At 40.3% G+C, this 9,105-nt stretch overlaps 1 long non-coding RNA gene across 1 annotated transcript; it reads left to right on the forward strand.

Annotated features, from left to right (window-relative positions):
- Positions 1–537: 537 nt before the first annotated feature.
- Positions 538–6,512, forward strand: LOC128587569 (uncharacterized). The gene is made up of 4 exons (XR_008380613.1): positions 538–2,216; positions 2,369–2,399; positions 2,662–2,778; positions 6,390–6,512. It is a non-coding gene; the product is annotated as an uncharacterized LOC128587569 (long non-coding RNA).
- The last annotated feature ends 2,593 nt before the right edge of the window (positions 6,513–9,105 follow it).

A 9,105-nucleotide genomic window follows, 5' to 3' on the forward strand; every position in this document is an offset into this window, starting at 1 on the left:
TTCCGAATAGTGCAAATTGTACCTGAAAGGTAGTTTCTCTTTCCTCACTTCTCCCTTTTCCTCCCCAATTCTGAGTCATGAGTGTCCATTATATCACTCCACATGGCCGTGCATACCCATCTTTTAGCTCCCACTTACACGTGAGAACATGCAGTGTTTGTTTTCTTTCTTTTGTAGAGACAGAGTCTCACTTTACCGCCTTCGGTAGAGTGCCATGATGTCACAGGACTCTCAGCAACCTCCAGCTCTTGGGCTTCCGCGATTCTCCTGCCTCAGCCTCCCGAGCAGCTGGGACTACAGGCACCCGCCACAACGCCCAGCTATTTTTTGGTTGCAGTTCAGCTGGGGCTGGGTTTGAACCCGCCACCCTCAGTATATATGGGTGGCGCCTGTGGCTCAGTGTTTGTTTTCTTATTCCTGAGATACTTTACTTAGGATAATGAAGACATCATTCTTTCTCATGGCTAAGTCGTACTCCATGGTGTGTGTGTGTATTTACATTTTCTTTATCCATTATCTGTCAATGGACACAGATTGGTTCCCTATCTTTGCAGTTGTAAATTGTGCTGCAGTAAACATACGAGTACAGGTGTCTTTTTGATATAATGACTTTTTTTCTTTTCGGGAGACAAGACACAATGGTAGGTCAATTTTCAGTTCCTTGAAGAATCTCTATTCCATAGAGTTTGTTCTAATTCACATTCCCACTTAACATTGTATAAACATTCATTTGTGTCAACATCTATTGTTTTCTGACTTTTCATAATGGCCATTCTGACAGGGTAAGGTGGTATCTCACTGTGGTTTTAATTTTCGACTCTGTGATGTTAAGCATTTTCTCCTGTTTGTTAGCCATTTGTGTATCTTCTTTTGAAAAATGTCTGTTCAAGTCTTTTGCTCACTTTTTAATGAGGTTGTTTGTTTTTTGCTGTAATAGTTTGAGTTCCTTATAGATTCTGGATATTAGTCCTTTGTCAGATGTAGTTTGCAAATGCTTTCTTCCATTCTGTAGATTGTCTTTTTACTCTGTTGATTATTTCTTTTGCTGCACAGAAGCTTTTTAGTTGAAGTCCCATATGTATTTTTTATTGTTTTTCAAATCAATGAAAATAATCTCAATAGGGTTATAGGACTTAGCCCACCGCTTGCACGCAGTACTCAAAAATGAGTTCTGCTTTCCTTAGTTGTATTTAATGCACCTGGTCCCCTTGTTGCTCACCTTGAAGTCATTTCTCTGCCCTCACTTATGACCCCCAACTATCTTTAGCATTTGGGTGTATTTCTTTCCAATTTTTCTAAGTTTTAAGAATATATAATTGAAACATACTGCATGTTCTTTTTTCACTTGCTATTTTTAAGTATTTTCCTGTGAAAATTAACTATGATTTTTGATAACTGCTAGAAAGTCCATTTTACAGATACCAACATTCCCTTGGCCATTTTCCCATAATTAAGGCATATTAGGCTCATGTGCTTACACATAAATCCTTGTTCACATTCCTGATTATTCCTCTATCATAGGCTTCTAAAAATGGGATGACGAGGGTAAGCACTTAAAAAGAAATGAGAGGCTCGGCGCCTGTGGCTCAAGCAGCTAAGGTGCCAGCCACATATACCTGAGCTGATGGGTTCAAATCCAGCCTAGGCCCGCAAAACACCAACGATGGCCGTAATAAAAAAAAAAAAAAAAGAAAAAGAAAATAGCCAGGTGTTGGGAGGTGGAGGCGGGAGAATCGCTTGAGCCCAGGAGTTGGAGGTTGCTGTGAGCTGTGATGCCACGGCACTCTACCCAGGGTGACAGCTTGAGGCTCTGTCTAAAAAAAAAGGAATAAAAGAAAAAGAAATGAGAATACTAGTTTCTCGTTAAGAAGTGGAAGCGATACTGCTGTTTTCTCACCAGCAGAGTACTAACTTTTCACGTCCCATTGACATTATGACAAAAAACAATATGGCTTTATGAATCTGATTCCTTTTTTGTACATTTTACAAGTAGTATCGTTTTCTTCATCCTAAAAATCAATGATCTAATTATTTATAGTGTTATACACTGTTCAGAGAATGATATAGATCCGATGCCTGAGTTTCAAAAGTTTACAGTCTAAAGAAGACACACTGATGTGAAGATTCACCAAATCAGACCAGAACTATGACAACTGTGCCGTGGATGGACCTCCAAATGTGTGCAGGGCAGTCAAATTCAGAGTATCAGGACCAAGGTACATTGATTACATACACTGACGGGGGGAGGAGACCACTGGGGACCAGAGGGAATTTCAGCCCTCCCCTGGGCAAACGTAAAGGACAAATGTGTATTGCGTTCCTTCCCCCTGAAGGCCTCTGCTGTAACCTATCTCCTCCTCTCTTCTAGAGCATAATAACAAATGACTGCTCTCAGCAAGGTACTGTAACCAGCCCCTGCTTGATTCTTTGACCTCCATGCCCATTCACCTCCTACTCCCTTTTGCCCCACCAACTTCCTGTCCCCCAGCCTGTGGCAGGTCCTGTACTGATCCTCCCCTTACTTGGTATGGCGGTGGGGGCATTGGTTTGCAGAGTGTAGTGGATCTCCTGTGCCCAGTCAGCCTGCAGTTGCATTTGGAACTGTTTGTGGCTGTCACACCTGACGGACACCATCTGCTATTGTCCTCACATCACCTTCAGGTGCCGTTCCCCTCCAGCTGGACCTTCTCCTCCCACCTCTGATGCTGCTGTCCCACAACAAGGAAGCCCATCCAGATTCCAGGAACAAACCCCTTGTCTGATTCATTCCCACTGAGGGTAAAACATACGTTAATAACCCCAGTAGATCCTTGGTGAACGCTTGCTATTATCCATTTAATTCTTGGGCCTTCCATTCCTGGCCACAGCAAGAGATATGCAGTGACTTAACCTCCGAAGAGACCCGATGACAGTGCTGACAAACACATTGGGCACATTATCCCTGGCATTAAAAGTGGTATCACCTGCACAGAATAGGACCTCCGAGAGAGGGAAAAGCGAACACCCACCTGTGCCACTGCTTTGTGCTGAGTCCAGGAACCGTGTTTGTCCCACTGTGCATGGCAGTGCAGTCATAGAGAAGGAGGTGAGCAGAGTCGGGGTGTTGTCATAACAATGTTCATGAAAAGTAACAGGACAGGATGGGCATGGTGGCTCGCACCTGCAATCCCAGCTCTTTGGGAGGCTGAGGTGGATGGATTGCCTGAGCTCATGGGTTCAAGACCACCCTGAGCAAGAGCGATACCCTATCTCTAAAAATAGCTGAGGTGTTGTGGTAGGTGCCTATAGTCCCAGCTACTGGGGTGGCAGAGGCAAGAGAATCACTTGAGCCCAAGAGTGCAAGGTTGCTGTGAGCTGTGATGCCACGGCACTCTACCGAGGGTGACAAAGCGAGACTCTGTCTCAAAAAAAAAAAAAAGTAGCAGGACGAATTTCATTTTGGGACAACTGCTCTTTCTTCCAGAGTCTGATCTCTGTTTAGCTGTTTTCCAGCTACCAGAGTAATAGAAGTAAAATTAAAAACATTCTAAACCATTTTTTTCCTGTTAGATTCATGTTAATGTGAACCCATGGTCTGAAAAGAAGTTGAAAGGTTTTTGTATGTAAGGTTTCTGCTCTATCCACATCAGATTGAAGCTGTTTTTTCCAAATTAATTTCACTATTCTTACTTCCTGTTCACAAATCATATAATAATATCCCTTGCCCACTTATCCCTTGGGAATATTGTTGGCATTCACACATGTGTTTGAATACATTTTTATCTGTATCTATTTGTGGTAAATATTTGTTTGTTTTTATTGTTAATTACTTCTATTGCTTAAGAGGTAAAAATTTGTGTAACTATATGTGTGTGTGTATATATATGTAGATGTGTGTATATACATATATATATACATATTTTAAATTTCTGTAACTTTGTTGTCCTCAGTAGAGTGCTATGGCGTCATAGCTCATAGCAACCTCAAACTCTTGGGCTCAAGTGATCCTCTTGCCTCAGCCTCCCAAGTAGCTGGGACTACAGGCATCTGCCACAATGCCTGGCTATTTTTAGAGATGAGGTCTTGCTCTGGCTCAGGCTGATCTCGAACCTGTGAGCTCAGGCAATCCACCTGCCTTGGCCTCCTAAAGTGCTAGGATTACAGGTGTGAGCAACTGCACCTGGCATTGTGTAACTATATTTGACTATTTCCCTTTTAATTTCTTCATTTGCTCCAATTGTAAGAAAATTATCACTTTAAAGTAAGAATAAAACCTAGTCTTTTCTTCAGATTTTCTTCTCCACCACCCCCTGAAATGTTGGTCTGACAGTCTCTGGACCTCAAAGCCTGAGTAACTCTTCAAAGCATTGTTTTCACAAAGGTTGGACACTTGTGTTATGCCTTCAGCTGTGTAGCTGCTTTCTGACCTGGTATCCACCCATTTATCCTGAATTTAGACCTATTTTCCACATTTCCTGTTGTCTAAGGGGTCTACTGCTTACAACAATCACACCCAAGTTCACTCATTCACTCATTCCTTTCCCTATTTGTTTACTGTATGTGGCGCATAAACTCTTGGGTGGTCCCCAGTGATCCCTGCTTCCTGATCTCACTCCTGAGTATGCACAGGACCTGGACTTGCTTCCAAATAGTGGAATTTGGTGAAAGTGATGGGATATCCTTCCTGTGATTATATTAGAAGACTCTAGCTTGCTAGCAGATTCACTCTAGGGACCCTGTGTTGCTGGATGAAGTAAGTGGTCATGCTGGGGAAGCCCACAAAGTGACAAGCACTGAGCAGACTCCAGCCAGTAGCCAGAAAGAAGGCTGGATCCTTCCTTGGTCTTGGAGCTGCAAGGAAACGAATTCTGCTGAGAACCTGAGCAAACTTGAAAGAGGTCTCTTCCCCAGTCAAGCATCCAGACAAGAACACAGCCCAGATGATACCTTGATTGCAGCCTTGTGAGACTCTAATAGAAGGCTCATATAAGGCATGCCCTGACCTACAGAAATTGCGAGATAATAAAATGGTTATTGTTTTAAGCCACTAAGTATGTGGTAATTTGTTATGAAGAAATAGAAAAAATACACTGTGCTGTGCTAAATATCATATATGCATTGTCTCACTTAGTTTTTGAAGTAACTTCGTGAGCCTGATACTAGTATTTTCCTTTACAGATGAAAAAACAGACTCAAGAATTGATCTCCAGAACATTCTGCTATTAACTATTGAACTATCATGACATATTTTATTTTAATGTTTTTATTTTGGCTGGATGCAGTGACTCACACCTGTAATCCTAGTACTCTGGGAGGCCAAGGCAGAAGGATCCCTTGAGCTCAGGAGTTTGAGACCAGTCTGAGCAAGAGCAAGACCCCATCTCTACTAAAAATAGAACAAAAAAATCGGCCAGGCATTGTGATGAGTACCTAGGGAGCCTGTCCTCATCATGCCAGGAGGATTACTTGAGCCTGGGGGTTTGAGGTTGCTGTGAGCTAGGCTGAGGTCCTGGCACTCTAGCCCAGGTGACAGAACTAGACTGTCTCAAAAAATAAAAAAGGACTTATTTCATTATTTCCTGGATTTAAGTTTATCATGGTTTAAAATATAGCTCCTGAAACATCAAATACACTTAGGAAAAGCCCTCCTTGGCACACTTCCTACACAAGGTGGATGTTCTTATAAATTAAACTTTCTATGGACATTTCCTGTAACTATTTTGTGCTATGTTTTTCCCATATATCTCATAGAAATAATATTCAGTACATGAATGGGAAAGTTTCTCTTGTGTGTTAAAATTGATAGACTATGAGCTAATTAGAAGGGAAAACAATCTATGGGCCCCAAGTACTTTGTGCTAGACCTTGGATTCTGTCTTTAATAGCTAGCTGTAAGGCTAATACATTTTATTTGTGTCCTAACTTTTTCATTTCTGATCAGTACAGGAAAAAATTAGGAAGTAGGGGAATTTAGAAACACATTTTCTTTTTTTTTTTTTTTTTTTTTTTGTAGAGACAGAGTCTCACTGTACCGTCCTCGGGTAGAGTGCCGTGGCGTCACACGGCTCACAGCAACCTCTAACTCTTGGGCTTAGGCGATTCTCTTGCCTCAGCCTCCCAAGCAGCTGGGACTACAGGTGCCCGCCACAACACCCGGCTATTTTTCTGTTGCAGTTTGGCCAGGGCTGGGTCCGAACCCGCCACCCTCGGCATGTGGGGCCGGCGCCCTAATCACTGAGCCATAGGCGCCGCCTAGAAACACATTTTCTTTTCCTTTCTGTAGTTTTTTTTTTTTTTTTTTTTGGAACCACTAAAGTGCTATTTGGCTTATTGTTCTCGGGAGCTAAGGTAGGATTGTGTCCTTAGTACACGTCTTCTAATAAGAGTCCTTTCTGTTCTGTGTTTGTCAGATGTTAATTATTCATGCTGCATGATTGAGGATTTTGGAGTCAGAGATTCACCTGCAATATTTGGAACGCCAGTGGAGGTCTGCATCAACGCGGAATTTATACAGCAGCTGGTGTTAGTCAAAGCTAATGATGGAATTTTGGTTTATTAAAAAGACCCCCAACTGAGCAAACTATCTTGAAAAAAGTATACTTATCAAACAGCTTTCAATCAGTTCAAGAGAGACACCTTAATTGGGAAGAGGAAGAATTGCAGAGTAGTTTGTCATCATGCCAATTCCAGATCGATAACGGCAACTCTGCTCTTCCGTAGACGTAGCTTTCACTTTAGATCAAATATTCATGTCTACATTTTCTCTAGTTGGGTAAGGAGATCTTTTTTTTTTTTTTTTTTTATTGTTGGGGATTCATTGAGGGTACAATAAGCCAGGTTACACTGATTGCAATTGTTAGGTAAAGTCCCTCTTGCAATCATGTCTTGCCCCCATAAAGTGGGGTAAGGAGATCTTTGTTTTTATTTGACAATGTGCTATCATATCCTCTTTCAATTTACCTCTGTGTTTCAGCAATAAACACAAGTGAAATGTTTTATTCTTAAAATAAATTTTCTATTTCTTGTATTAGAAAAGCAGTGCTTACAAAATTTTCATATTTTAAAAAGTTGTTTTGTTGAAATAAAATTATATGAATAACACTAAGTTAAGGTGGTTTAACTAAAAGAAGAGAATACTTAACGTTGATAATCTGATTTATATAAAATTGCTTTGAGGACGGATGTACCAAGTAATCTACTTACAAGAAACGTAAAGAAGAGGGTTTACTTTTTGCAGGAAGGACCTGAAATACTAAAGAATATGACTCAGTTGTCAAGTCTTCGTTTCCTTTTGTTGAAAGAAGATAGTTTAAGTCCCTCCTAGCATTTGATGGGATAAATGATTGAGCTCCCTCAATCTAAAGCCTAAATTATAATTTAGTTGAGTGTCATTAGTTTGAAAAATCTCTTTTGTTTATATATGATTGTATTTGTATTTTTATATACCATGTATTTAGACATTATTTATACACTATATATAGATCTTTGCATTAATGAATGAATAGGATTATCACACACATGTTAGGGTGTGTTGTGCAGACATTGTTTTTGTTTACCTTTTGGCTTCCTCGCCCCCACCTCCTCTCCTGCTGCCCCCCCAACCCATGCTATGCTATGAATCTAGCATGTATCTTCACATAGTTTTAATTCATGTTCATATAATACTACATAACCATACATATGTACATTAAAACCTATATGTTCCCATGCATAAAGTTTTTAAGAAAACTAAATCATATTATATACCCCTTTCTGACACTTTTTTTTTTTGAGAGAGAGAGAGTCTCAAGCTGTCACCCTGGGTACAGTGGCATGGCATCATCGTAACTCACAGCAAACTCAAGCTCTTGGGCTCAAGTGATCCTCCTGCCTCAGTTTTCCTATTTTTAGTAGAGACAGGGTCTTGCTCTGGCTGGGGCTGGTCTTGAATTCCTGGGCTTAAGCAATCCACCTGCTTCAGCCTCTTAGAGTGCTGGGATTGTAGGCATGAGCCTCTGTGACCAGCCCCCACATTTTTCTTTTTCACTAGGAAACACCTCAGGAGAATTCCTCCGAGTCCACACCTGCAATCCTCCTTTGTTTTTATTTCTACCCTGCGGACGTACCATGAGTCAGGTTGTTCCCAGTTTTCTGCTACACTGAGCAACGCTGTGACTGTCTTCCCAGCACATTTGTCCCTGTTTACTGAGGCTTTTATGTTTTTGAGATAAATCTTCAGAAATGTCAATTCTGAGTCAAAGACCTGGGTATTTAATTTTAATAAATGTTGCTGATTGTTTTCCTAAAAGGATTGTAACAATTCTCATTTCTAGGGCAGTGCCTGTGGCTCAAAGGAGTAGGGCACTGGCCCCATATACCGGAGGTGGCGGGTTCAAACCCAGCCCCAGTCAAAACCTGCAAAACAACAACAACAACAAAACAATTCTCATGTCTACCAGCAATAATGTCAGCACCATTCACCCCGTGCATCCATACCAAAATGCATATTATTACTCTTTTATTTTTGCCAGCTTGCTAGATTTAAACCTCATTGTTACTTTATATTTTTGGTTCCCTAATTGCTATGAGTTTAAATGTCTTTTCATAAGTTTGTAGGCTATTTGGTTTTGCTTGTCTGTGATTTGACTATTTTCTTTTTATTTTGGAGAGGCTCTTACATTAATCTTGTATTTGTCACCTATGTTAAAATAATGTTTAAAATTTCTTATTTGTCTTTCTTTGTTATTATTTGGAATAAACATGTTTTAACTTAGCTAGACCTATGCTTCTTTTTATTTTATAGCTTCTGTGTTTATTGTCTTAGTTATGGAGATTTCTCCCATATATGTCCATTCTTGAAAATTTTCTATTTTTTAACTTTTATGTCTATGTTTTCAATCCATCTGAAATTATTTTTGCATATGCATTCAACTTTATTTTTCTATACGATTTGAAAACAGTCTACCTTTCCCACATAACTGGACTATCACTTTCCTCATGTATTAAATACTTGGTTGGTTTTTAGAACCTTTATGAGATCTTCTGATATTTGATAAAGCATGTCTCTCCTAACTCTCCTCCTTTTCCTTCTATTGAAAAATGGCATTTTCAGGTACCTTTTCTTAAAGCAAATATCAAGGTCAATGA

This window comes from Nycticebus coucang, chromosome 6 (assembly GCF_027406575.1).
Source record: "Nycticebus coucang isolate mNycCou1 chromosome 6, mNycCou1.pri, whole genome shotgun sequence".
In the NCBI taxonomy this organism is placed as follows: domain Eukaryota; kingdom Metazoa; phylum Chordata; class Mammalia; order Primates; family Lorisidae; genus Nycticebus; species Nycticebus coucang.